At 37.1% G+C, this 13992-nt stretch overlaps 1 protein-coding gene across 6 annotated transcripts in view; it reads right to left on the reverse strand.

Annotated features, from left to right (window-relative positions):
* Positions 1-13992, reverse strand: part of AKT3 (AKT serine/threonine kinase 3) — a 282616-nt gene that overhangs the window by 176897 nt on the left and 91727 nt on the right. Inside the window, exon 1 of one of the 6 annotated variants that reach the window (XM_044942522.2) lies at positions 705-785. The exons of the other annotated variants lie outside the window; for them this stretch is intronic. The gene's annotated coding sequence lies outside the window, so the exon portion shown is untranslated. Of the gene's footprint in view, positions 1-704; positions 786-13992 lie in introns of those variants that run through there. 6 annotated transcript variants of the gene reach the window in all.

A 13992-nucleotide genomic window follows, 5' to 3' on the forward strand; every position in this document is an offset into this window, starting at 1 on the left:
TCCTATGACATTAAGTTATTCAACGGAAAGTACCAACAGAGAGTTTAAGATTCTTTGAATCCCTTATTGTTGTATCACAGCTCTTACACTATTCTAATCAAACCACATGCACCCGCATGCACACATACAGACACCCCCTATACTGGCCCACCTTAAACCAAACTTTGGTCCTCAGCACGTAACAACCTGGCCTTTTCCCCTCTAAGACACTGCCAAAGCTCTGACCAGGTGGTATTCTCACTGCAGCAAGAAATAAACTTAGCTCTCCTATTAACACTTCAGGAGGGAGATCTGTGAAGTAAGCATTTGACACGATTATAAATTTTAATAATTATCAGGAAAAGTTTAGAAAGAGTTCTTGGGAACTTTCAGCTTCTTAATGCATCATACTAGCAATTGTGAATTTTGATTATAAAGTTTACTTTACCTAAAAGCTTATGAAACAAAGCTAGAGAGGCAATCACAACATTCTTAAAAACTTCTGGTCATATACTTTCAATTCTTCAAGGTTTCAAAGGATAACCAGTTGAAAGAAAACTTCAAAACACTAAAATCTTAAAGCTTTCTAACATTAATGAGTTTAAGGTACATATCCTTAAAATTACAAGGATATATTTTTCCTTAATACATTTGGTCTCACCAATACTACCAAGAGGCTGAACTGAAAACAATGACCAGACAATATATGACAAGAGAACTCTGACCTCTGCAACCAGCCCAGAAAGCCAAACCACAAGCTCTACAGCCCGGAACAGTCAGAACCTGGACAGTGACTAGCCTTGTTAATTTTGCCCCTGCTTCTAACTTGTGACTAACCAGAGAAAGCTAAATATGCTCCCCAAACCAATCACATAAGATCCCTGCCTCTAGATTCCCCATACCAATAATCTCCAATCAGGGCACACCTGGAGCCTCCCTGCTTTTACTGTAAAGCTTTCCCACTCCCCTGCCTGCCTTGGAATATCAGGGAAAGTCAAAGTGGCTGAGTCTCTCACTGATCAAATTCTGAGTAAACAGCCTCTACTCAGTTTCAGGAGAAGTCTGTGTTGATTTCCACACCAAAAGTTTACACAACTGATAAGCCAATCGTAGTTTTCAATATATAAAATAAATACTTCACTGCTGCTGCTGCTAAGTCACTTCAGTCGTGTCCAACTCTGTGCGACCCCATAGACGACAGCCCACCAGGCTCCCCCGTCCCTGGGATTCTCCAGGCAAGAACACTGGAGTGGGTTGCCATTTCCTTCTCCAATGCATGAAAGTGAAAAGGGAAAGTGAAGTCGCTCAGTCATGTCTAACTCTTCGTGACCCCATGGACTGCAGCCTACAAGGCTCCCCTGTCCCTGGGATTCTCCAGGCAAGAACACTGGAGTGGGTTGCCATTTCCTTCTCCAATGCATGAAAATGAAAAGTGAAAGTGAAGTCACTCAGTACTTCACTAACCAAATGTAAAATGCTCCCTCATGCACCACCTAAACAGCTACACTGTACTGGGTTAGGGGCAGGAGACACTGTGGGAATCTCCCGAATAGGCCAACACTGTAACCTCCTAAGGAAGACAGTTAGCAAGCTTCTTTTCTGCGCTCCTATATGAACAAGCTCCTCTATGCTACTTCTCTTTATTAACACTTCTATATCAGGACTGGTGAAGTCTGAGGGTACTATCAGAAATTTTATGCAGGGAGGAAAACCACACTTAGACCTCTAGAACACTAAGTCAGTGAGTGACCATCTGTCTACAACTTTATAGGAATCAGAAATGGAAGCCTGAATGGATGTCAGTGTAAAAAGGAATGGGAAAGGAAAACAATTACCACAGCGTGAATAGGTTTCATGGAAGGCTACCTGAAATGCCTATGACCCTTTGAATTTCAAGATATAAAATTTGAGGTCTAAATATTCCCACAACAAAGCTATTCAACAAAATGATACAAAGCTAGAACATTAGGAAATAAGAGAATATATTTTGTTTCTCTGCATATAGATATAGTCATCCTAAACTTTGTTTTGTTTTTTTAATTGGTCTAAAAATCCTCCACTGTGGATTGAGTTTAGCTGCCCAATAAGCTTGAATGTTTTACAATCTCTGGAATTATCAAGTATGTCTAATGTGTTAAATAATAACCTCAGACTCTCGCTGGTCTCTTTAGTAGAAATTTGCTACTTAGGGTTGACTTTAAAGAGCTGCTAATATAACTGACACTAGTTCATTAAAAAGAACAAGAATTTGTATACTTTTAAGTAAAACTTAAGTTCTAAAAAATGAGAACTAAATACCAATGAATAAACAAGTACCCTCAAAAACTATGTGGTAACACATCTATTGTATGAGCTTTTTCCAATCAGTATTGTTATGGTTCTACAAAGAATCCAGTGCACCAGACTGTAGCTAATTATGTATATTCAAGTGATTAGCAAGCACTTGTTGCCTCTTTCACACCACCCTCCAAACAGCAGCCTTTGAGAGGAGAATAGACTGCAAATTTATTGAGAGAACACTGTTAATCCTTTGGGGAGAATGTAAATGTAAACAGGACTACTCTACATCAAGGTGCTTTGACAACAACAATCATCTGCATAAACACAGGCTCAACAACAAACAGGTGTTCTATTTCACAACTAGCACCCATTTGATGCTTTCAAGTAAGCATTATGCACAAACTGTCAGAAGTACTTTGAAACCAGCTGCAATGACTATAATTAGGTATTTTCCTACACTTCGTTTCCTTGTACCTGTTCAGTACCATGCAATGCCAACTCATATGCTCTAAGAAAAATGACCAATTTGAGGCTTTCACTCTTAAGGTACAGAGAGAGGACACACTAGAGGCAATGTAAGCGAATTTAACTGGAACCTTCGGCAAAACGACCCAGTCAAAAAATACCAAAGGCAAAATTCAAAACTTCTGTTTTCGAGCACACGTTAATGACACAAAGGATGGTTCTTTTTCAAAAGCTACTTAAAGTTTTGACTGGAAAGAGACCCAAATTATTGTAGCATTGATTACATAGAAGTGGAAAGGTGGAAATATTCTAAAAGTTTGTCAGTTAAAGAACAAGTAAAATATAGTGCTAATTATTCAATTGGAGTACTATACAGTAGTTAAAAGGCTTGACCTACCAATAGCTGTACTACATAGGGATGGATACAGCACAAAAACACAAATACTGCGTGAAGAAAAGAAAATTTCAGAATGCAAAACAGTAAAAGCTAACCATCATAAAAATATCCAGTAACCAAATCAATATCTATATATATAACCAAATCAATAACTATAAATTATAGTCTAAAGTCAAGATTTTCAAACATATTAACACAAAGCCTAAAATCTACACAAGTCAAATACAGCAGGACCTCTGAACAAGAAAAATATATAACTAGTCTGCTCCTCCTAAAATCCAATTCAGTGATAGATACACATGAAGTCTATGAGGGCAGAGACTGCGTCAGCCCCGGGGTCACTCTATCTCCCGTACCTAGCTAGCACTTCCAGTAAAAGCTAAGTACCTGACCACAAACAGAATTCATAAATGAAAGAATCTATGAGTGAGTGAATGCATTATAATGTTCACATATAAACTAAACTGTATAATATTGTTTTTAAAAACTGTGAGCTTTGAAAAGCACAAGTAAACCATACTATTACATTATTTTAAAGTATTTTTTAAATGCCATTTTTGTAAAATATTCAAAACTTTTTTAACTACATACTGAAAATAATTAGTAATATGATTTTACAGCAGGAAAATATTATTCTATATCCCCTCATAACATGTTCCTTCATTATTAGACACTATTATAGCATGCCCAGAAACAAACTTTAGCATCTGAGTGGCTAAGTCTTTCTATCATCATCTTATTTGTGGTCATCACTGTCATTATTACTAGTCCTTCCAGCTATTTCTCTCCTTTTTAATTAGACTGAGCTGAAGTAAACACGTTTGACACAATCATATGTAGAAACAAAATTTCGGTCCAATAAAAGGGTCACATTTCAGAAGCACCAGAAAGGAAGGGAAGAAAATGATGGATATGTGAGATAGTGCCATGGGAAATTAAGTAGAATGGCAGAATGAATTTGAAGTTGAAAATTAATAATTCAAATTGAAATTACTTCCCTTTGCTAGTGGTAAATGCAAAATATGTCCTAAGTAAATATTAAGTATAATGGTAATTTAGGGGGAAACACATTTAGCTGTGGTTATATTTAGTCTAAACCACCTGCCAAATATTTATTTTTTAAAATACAAACCTGTAAACAAAAGAAAATGTAAATACCAGACAGAAAGCTTCAGATGAGGTAAAACGTGTCCAGATATCTGGGTTCAAATCCTGGCTTTCCAACTTACTATCAGTGTATCATAAAAAAAAAAAATTAATCTCTCTGAAGATCTATTTCTTTCACTATTGTGCTGGACAGTAACAATGCCTACCAAATAAAGTTGTTCCAAGGCTTAAAATACATACTATATATAAAGCATTCCAGGACTTGGGACTGCAAGGAGATCCAACCAGTCAATCCTAAAGGAAATCAATCAATCCTAAAGGAAATCAGTCCTGAATATTCATTGGAAGGACTGATGCTGAAGCTGCAACTCCATACTTTGGCCACCTTATGCAAAGAACTGACTCACTGGAAAAGACCCTGATGCTGGGAAAGATCAAAGGCAGGAGGGAAAGGGGACAACAGAGGATGAGATGGTTGGATGGCATCACCGACGTGATGGACATGAGTTTGAGTAGGCTCCAGGAGTTGGTAATGGACAGAGAAGCCTGGTGTGCTGCAGTCCATGGGGTCGCAAAGAGTCGGACACGACTGAGCGACTTAACTGATATATAAAGCAATCAGCATAGTGCTGGTATATACTATATTGTGACTGATAAATGTCAGAAATTACAATCACTAACCATTATCAGATACAATAATCAGCATTCAAATTTAAAAAAACAAAAAACTGAGGTCAAGGAAAAAAGGTCTCAAATGGCTAAGCTTGATGCCCAATGTTAATGAAATTTACTAGGAAAGAAGGTACTAAAGGAGGCTGAATGAAGCACAGTCATGAAAGAAAACAAAAAAACAGCATTCGGAAGAAAATGACTCTATAGAGAAAGAGGTTTAAAAGTCAGGAAAACACCAGGTGTAGAGCAATTTTGTTCTTATATTTCAAAACAAAAACAGAACAAGAATGGAGAATAATAGAATCTTAAAGAAATTAGGAAACTTGCAAAGTGCTAAGATAAAAAAAATGGAAGCCTAACTACAAAATGAGAAAGTCAAAGCATATACCAGTTTAAAACAAAACAGAGAGGTACAAAGACTTTGCTCAAGATTCGTCTCCTTTAAAAACCTCAAAGTCCATCTGATTTCATTCAGATGGATGCTACCCATATTTTTTAACTTTCTTTCCAATTTCTGAATTTCCCATGGATAGTACCCATGTAACTGGCAACTTTGTGAATTCTTATATTTGTTGAATAAATGAACCGTGGCATACTTAACAGCCTATGAAAAATGTTATCCAAATACAGAGTGATTCATTCTCACCAGTCCCTCCCTTATAGACTACCCTGCCCTACAGATCTACTTTCACTTCCAGAGAAGTGCCAGGTTCCATTCTGCCATACTTTTTCTTGGTCCCCTTCCAGTAACCTGATTCCCTCACACTGTACAGGCAACTTACTCTTCCTTTCCATCTCAATTTTACCTTCACCATCTCTAGAAAACCTTTCTTGACCTATCGTGTACAAGATGTATAAGCTTGCACAAGTCACTTTCACAACACTTAACCAAGGTGTGGATTCAGATAACTAAAGAAGATGATAAGTAGAAAGAGAAAAATAAAAAGAAGGAAAGAAGTAGAAAGCAAAAGGAAAAGTGGGCACTCAAGGCAGGGATGAACAGAGTAAAGGACAACAGAAACAGTAGATTTCCTTTAGAGGACATTAGTAAAACAAAACTGAACTCCTGTTTTAAGACTTTCAATACTTTGCTCTTGTACCTATGAAGGCTTTACGTTAAATAAGACAACAGTTTAGAGTCAAGTACGGGAAGTAATTTGGTGTCAATTATGAAAATAATATTTTGCTATAAACCAGATGAAATGAAATCAAAGGTCAAAAAGATTCCTCATCAAAAACCTGGGAATTAAAATCACACATAAAAACTGATCAATGCTGAAGCAGAACATACTTGAAAATTATGAAAAGATTTCAAAATACTGTAGTACCTTAGTCTTTTAATACAAATTAGCTGTTTACTTAAAAACAATATAGAGTAGCATTCTGACCAGAGATTAAGATAAACTAATATACTCAAATTGCACCAACTACATCTATAGCCCAGCAAAGTTAAACAGAAGAAAGCAACAGTGAATAGACTCTTCACCAAAAAAGAAATGTTTGTTTTTGCAGGTTAGCTCCACCATTTTTTTCACATTTGCATCCTAATAGTTCTACTTGGTCTCCCCATTATGCAACAGTTCTTTACAATACAGCCAGCTTCCCTGACAACTGGGTTCCTCTGCCAGATTGGCTTTGTCTAAATCCTAAAGCTGTGCTTGGCTTTGCACTGAGCCCAGTGGCTGCCTGTGACCTGAATGCCAATGAAGAGTACAGACCCGGTTGTCTAACAAGTCAGAGACTGAAAGGTCTCTTTGGGGTCAACAAACTGTCTCGACTACTTTCATAAGCTTAAGAGACTGGAAAATGAAGCTAAAAATGCATCTTTTTTCTTAGAAGGTCAATAGGAAAAAGTATTAAATGTTTAACATTCATCAGATACTTTAGGGCTTCAACTTTAAAGATGGATCTCGGTAACCTTCACATGTAATTAAAGTGTTTATTCTTTTAAACAGAAATAAGTTTAATCTTAAAGAAAACATGCAAATAAATTTCAATGACATCAAACTGGAAGGTGTTAAGAAACATTACACACTCAAAATTATATAAAAACCTGTGCCTCACTTGCCACCTAGTATTACTATACCATTTCCTATATTTTAAGTACTTGGAGGCTCCCTTTTTCTCCTTACAACTAGTTTGCCACCTCTCTTACCCAAATGCCAAATCCTATCAGTTTTATCTCCTAGATAGTTCTCAGATTTACCCACCTTATCCTGTTGCTGCAACCCTGATTCAAGATTATCATGATGTCTCACCTGAATTTTCCTAAGTCTCCTAACTGACCTCAGGACAAAATAATTCAACAGATACATAATGCAAGCCACATATCCAATTTTAATATTTCTAAAACCACATTTTAAAAAGTAAACAGGTAAAATTATTTAAAATAATATATTTTAATCAACTAAATAGTATCCAAATACTATCATTTCAATAAGTAATTAGTACAAACATCGAGATATTTTAATTTTTTTTTCCAAAGTATGAATTAAAAATCCAGTATGTGTTTTACACCTACAACACAATTCAGTTCAGATGCTCTATTTTCAACAGTTTAAGTAAAATGTAAATCCCACCAAAACAATCACACAATCCGGTAACAAAGTTAAAGGAAAATACTTTTACTGCTCCCATTTTTAATTAAATAAAATTTAAAATTCAGTTCCACAGCCATAGGAGCCACGTTTCAAGTGCTCAACAAGTACCTCCTGGCTACAGTGTTGGGCAGCGCAGCAACAGGGTTTCAACCTTCGTCTCTTCTGATCCAAACCCAATGTACGCAAAAGTGCAAACTTGTAAGACCTTCTGTCTTAAAGCCCTTTGACGACTTCTCAGTGATCTTCGGATAAATCCAACTCTTACAGAGGCCCTGCAACAGTGGCTTCCTCTTCCTTTTCCAGCCTCATCCATCTGTACTCAATGCTTCTTTCCTTTGGGCTGAAGCTGTTAGTAGTTCTACTGAACACTTTTCCTTCACATGCCTATCAACTGGCCACCTCCAGCTCAAACTTTAGGTTTCAATTTAGAGGTCATTTTCTCTCCTCAGATCCCTCCCAGCCACCTGACACAAACTCTTGTCGGGGCAGGAACTGTGTCACTCCTGTTCACTGTTATATCCCTAGCATCTATCAAAATGCCTGGCACTTTGTAGGCACTCAGTAAATACGAATCAGTCAACAGAGTAATCTGAGCTACCTTAAAGCATGCCCTCGTGTCAACACATGTGGCAGGAAGATAAGAGTCCTCCTGTGAGTTCATTAACATGGTTTTACTATCACTAGCCAGAAATAGACTGACTGTGAGAAACTATGCCAAAATTAACACTGACTAAGCACCAAGACTCTAAGAGCTGAAATATTCAGTATGAAGTAATGTTTTGTGCCTAACAGATTCTTGTGCATTCACTGGAAGGGTAGTAAGCCTGAAGATCCAAGGAAAACTTGCCCTTCATTTCCTATCAGAGATGCTCCTTAACATAATTCCAGGCTTCTTTGTCTCCCTTTACTCACTAATTCTGGAGTAATTTATCTGGTGGATAAACTGGTGTGCAAAATTTAAGCTCAGTCCTTTTTCTTCCTTTTGAAGCTAGTCTGCTGTCTCTGTTCCTATGTATAAGAAGAGATCAGGGCACTAACTACACAAGGCCTGCAGTCTGCTTCTCTAAATAAATAAAGTTTTACTGAACACAGCCACGCCCAGTAGTTTGGTATTGTGTCTGGCTGCTTTCCTGCACTACAATCAGAGTTGAGTAGCTACAGGTGTGACAGAAACCATGTGACTTGCAAAGGTATTTACTCTCTGAGCCTTTATAAAAAAAAGAAAAAGATTCAAGTTCTATGGTGCTGTCTCATTTATACTGCCTAAAATATGCTTGGAAACTCTGCTTAATTCTGTAATTCAGTCACCAAGCCATTTGGCCCTCACGATAAATCTCCAATTTAATCTTCATCAGTAGTGTATTTTGACCTCCATCTCTACACTTCATTTTATGTCTAATAGTGTATAGAGGGCCAAATAGAAAAGAGTAATTATTTATATTGTGCCCTCTAAAAACAGTGAAACTTCACCGATGTAAATTTCCTAAGCATATTTATTATATTCAAATCTGAAAGTGGAGGGGAAAGACTCAGACAAGCACTTGTTCAAGCTATGAAGTACCTGGAAATCTGCTTCTCGAAGGAAATGACGGTTTTACATCTGGTAAATTTATGTTAGGTCTTTCGTTTTATAGAAATTTATACCTGTATTTTCTGTAAAAAGTTTGTTAGTCTTTGGACATTATTGATTCTTGTTTCCTTGAATGTTTCTGTCTCTGTCTCTCAAAACAAATCAATTTTACACAGAAAGTAGCACTAGATCACCTATTTCCAGTAACATTAGTAAAAAAACTACTCCAATAATTTACTGAGGAGCATTTATCTTTTTTTCTCATACTGATGCTATTTAAAACCTTATGGCTAGTGACAATTCTATTATACTTCCTTGCGAAACTTGACCTGTAAGAATATTAAACTTGACAATATTGCTAAGAGGTTAAACAGAGGGAATTAATATTTTCCTAACTTTGGGCTTCCCTTGTGGCTCAGTGGGTAGAGAATCTGCCTGTAATGCAGGAGACCTGGATTCAATTCCTGTGTTAGGAAGATCCCCTGGAGAAGGGGAAGGCCACCCACTCCAGTATTCTGGTGTGGAGAATTCCATGGACTGTATAGTCCATAGGGTCACAAAGAGTTGGACACACTGAGCAACTTTCACTTCCACTTTCTTGTACGTTTATGGAACATTGTGGTGTTGTTGCTGTTTACTCAGTCATGTCTGACTCTTGTGACCCCGTGGACTGTAGCCTGCCAGGCTCCTCTGTCTGTGTGATTTTCAGGGCAGGAATACTGGACTGGGTTGTCATTTTCTTCTCCAGGGGATCTTCCCAACCCAGCAATCGAACTCACATCTCCTGTTTGGCAGGTGGATTCTTTACCACTGTGCCACCAACATCAGTTCAATCAGTTCAGTCACTCAGTTGTGTCCGACTCTTGGTGCTGCCATGGACGGCAGCACGCCAGGCTTCCCTGTCCTTCACCAACCTCTGGAGCTTGCTCAAACTCATGTCCATAGAGTTGGTGATGTCATTCAACCATCTCATCCTCTGTTGTTCCCTTCTCCCGCCTTCAACCTTTCCCAGCATCAGGGCCTTTTCCAATGAGTCAGTTCTTCATATCAGTGGCCAAAGTATTGAGAGTTTCAGCCTCAGCATCAGTCCTTCCAATGAATATTCAGGACTGATTTCCCTTAGGATGGACTGGTTGGATTTCCTTGCAGTCCAAGGTACTCTCAACAATCTTCTCCAACACCAATAGTTCAAAAGCATCTATTCTTCAGCACTCAGCTTTCTTTATAGTTCAACTCTCACATCCACATATGACTAGTGGAAAAACCATAGCTTTGACTAGATGGACTTTTGTTGGCAAAGTAATGTCTCTGCTTTTTAATGTGATGTCTTGATCATAGCTTTTATTCCAAGGAACAAGCATCTTTTAATTTCATGGCTGCAGTCACCATCTGCAGTGATCTTGGGGCCCAAAAATATAAAGTCTGTCACTGTTTCCATTGTTTCCTCATCTATTTGCCATGAAGTGATGGGATCGGATGCCATCATCTTAGTTTTCTGAATGTTGAGTTTTAAGCCAACTTTTTCACTTTTCTCTTTCACTTTCATCAAGAGGCTCTTTAGTTCTTCTTCACTTTCTGCCATAAGGATGAACCACCAACATAGTCCAATAATAATCACAAAAAAGATATTTAAGTAGTCCAATATGAGTGCTACATATTTTTATCACATGCTCCTTATTCATTTCAATTTCTTAATCAATTTTGTCCAATTTAAGATCATTTTCCTGGTACTACATATCTCAGATTTCCAAAGTTTTCTACTAAAGTTGTTTAAGTAATTTAATACAAGAATATTAGCAAACACATTATGGTATATAAAATACTTCTTTTACCTATTACTAAGGCTTATTTTGGGTTGTTGGAAATTCTTGTTAAAACAAAAGAGTAGGAAATAAATCAGAGCTCTTCAAGGAAATCACTTTTGTGTAAAAAAGTTTTAAATAACAGAAGAAGCTAAAAAGGACTTATTTTCCTAAATAATGTATTTTTTATCTCAATTAGGATGCTTCTTTGTATTCCCAATGTTCAGCAAAAGACTACAATATTTTTTTCATAATCCTTCAATATACTCTGACATAAACCTTTTGTGAGAGCTGTCATCTTCCTAAATTGGAAAAAAAAACCCCAAAAACTAGACAAAATCACACATAAAGAATGCGATTCCATGTAAATAATAAATATGACTCTGACAATCAGAAACAAACATCTGTCTTTATGTTTTCTTCTCATTTGGTGGGATAGAAAAATAAAAACAAACTTTTTGGTCTTTTTTATTTTTATTTATTTATATTTATTTTATTTTCCCATCAGAAATCTATTCCACTGCATAAACATACTCTCTGTACTATTTAAGGAAGAAAGCATTCTGTTGACAAAAACCATGGACATAAAAACACAATATTTATTCACTGCATCGCTTACTGAATTGAAACTGTATTAGGTTACTTAACACTGACTGCTACAACAAACAAGAGCTGGCTGGCTTATGACAGAGACTCTGGATCAGGCAGCCTTCAAAGTCACCAGAGCGTGAGAGAAAGGATCAAGGGAGGAGGTACACCGCCTCAGCCCAGAAGTGACACAGAGTATTTTTCCACACAGTCCATTGACCAGAAACAAATCATATGTGTCCAATACAACCACACAGAAAGGTAGGAAATGCAGAAGCACATGGAAAAGTTGGTCTCTCCCTCAGACATATAATTCTAAAGTACTGCTCAGAGAAATTCCAGACAGATCTGTGTTAGAATATCAGGTTGTGACTGGTCACTAAAACTAAAATTAGTTAGATAGATCAACTTTAAATTACACTCTCTACAAAGTCTAGTATTTTTCTTCTGGTGTTTGGAAAAAAAAAAGGGGGGGGTCTATACTGCTTGTTTAAACTACTTCATTTTGATAGTTTTTTCCAAAAAATACTATCAATAATTAGTCTTAAGAACACTTAAAAGATAAGCATTTGAAATTAGTTTTATGGTTTGAAATACAGACAATGTTTTATTAAGTTAGAAAAGATTTTCAAAGCACTTCACAATTTATCAACTAGAGATAGAAGAAGGGATTATGCCAAATGTTTTATATAATATCTAATTTATAATGCCTCTTCTTAACATAAGGAAGTGTATTTTATGATACAGTGTCAAAAAATTCTTTTAGTACTCCACATGAATAGCAAAAACATAAGAAAAGGGCTTGACTTCAGTAGTCATCAGGGGAAAACAAATTTAAAACACAATGCCATGTCACTATACATCCAGCAGAATGACTAAAATTAAAAAGACAATTTCAAGTGCTGGTGAAGATATAGGACAAATGAACTCATAAACTGCCGGTGCAAATGTAAAAAATAAACAAAAAAACTTCAGGAAAGTAACTAACAAAATCTACGGTGCAGAAGCCATCCTCTTAGCTTACTGGAGGGAAGGAGGTGAAAACATAGAAGGAACTGGTAATGATCCATGGTTTTACACAGATGATAGGTACATGATATGCTCACTTTGTGAAAATTCATAGGAGGTGCTCTTTTACTTTTCTGTATGTATCTCATACCCTAATAAAAAATTTACCTTTAAATTAGTCAAGAATTTAGTAAAGAATTTAGAAAATTATTACTGGTAAAGAAACAGAATCTCTTAACTTACTATATGTTACACCATTATGTATTAGTTCCAATATTCCTTACTATGTTTAATGGTAATTTTTGAAATGGCTATTCTTGTTACCATGTGGGCGTCTCATTTGTGATAACTATATATATTATTAGTCCTTATGAATTAAAATATATGTTTGTTATTTTCTCAAAAAAACGTTTCCTTTGCAAGTAATGGGAGAGGTTTTTCAATTTCTTGTGATAATCCTATTAAAGATTTCAGTTCTAAAACAGAAGTTTGGCACATGAAAAGATGCTCAACATCACTCATTATCAGAGAAATGCAAGTCAAAACCACAATGAGGTACCATTTCACGCCAGTCAGAATGGCTGCGATCCAAAAGTCTACAAGCAATAAATGCTGCAGAGGGTATGGAGAAAAGGGAACCCTCTTACACTGTTGGTGGGAATGCAAACTAGTACGACCACTACGGAGAACAGTGTGGAGAGTCCTTAAAAAACTGGAAACAGAACTGCCATATGAGAGTTGGACTATGAAGAAAGCTGAGCGCCAAAGAACTGATGCTTTTGAACTGTGGTGTTGGAGAAGACTCTTGAGAGTCCCTTGGACTGCAAGGAGATCCAACCAGTCCATTCTGAAGGAGATCAGCCCTGGGTATTCTTTGGAAGGAATGATGCTAAAGCTGAAACTCCAGTACTTTGGCCACCTCACGCGAAGAGTTGACTCATTGGAAAAGACTCTGATGCTGGGAGGGATTGCGGGCAGGAGGAGAAGGGGACGACAGAGGATGAGATGGCTGGATGGCAACACTGACTCAATGGACGTGAGTCTCAGTAAACTCCGGGAGTTGGTGATGGACAGGGAGGCCTGGCGTGCTGCAATTCATGGGGTGGCAACGAGTCGGACACAACTGAGCAACTGAACTGAACTGAACTGAACTGATGACCCAGCAATCCCACTGCTGGGCATACACACTGAGGAAACCAGAACTGAAAGAGACATGTGTACCCCAATGTTCATCGCAGCACTGTTTATAATAGCCAGGACATGGAAGCAACCTAGATGTCCATCAGCAGACGAATTGATAAGAAAGCTGTGGTACATATACACAATGGAGTATTACTCAGCCATTAAAAAGAATACATTTGAATCAGTTCTAATGAGGTGGATGAAACTGGAGCCTATTATACAGAATGAAGTAAGCCAGAAAGAAAAACACCAATACAGTATACTGTGCATATATATGGAATTTAGAAAGACAGTGATGATAACCCTGTGAGACAGCAAAAGAGACACAGATGTATAGAACAG

The sequence above is a fragment of the Bubalus bubalis genome, chromosome 5, assembly GCF_019923935.1.
Source record: "Bubalus bubalis isolate 160015118507 breed Murrah chromosome 5, NDDB_SH_1, whole genome shotgun sequence".
NCBI classification, from domain to species: Eukaryota; Metazoa; Chordata; class Mammalia; order Artiodactyla; family Bovidae; genus Bubalus; species Bubalus bubalis.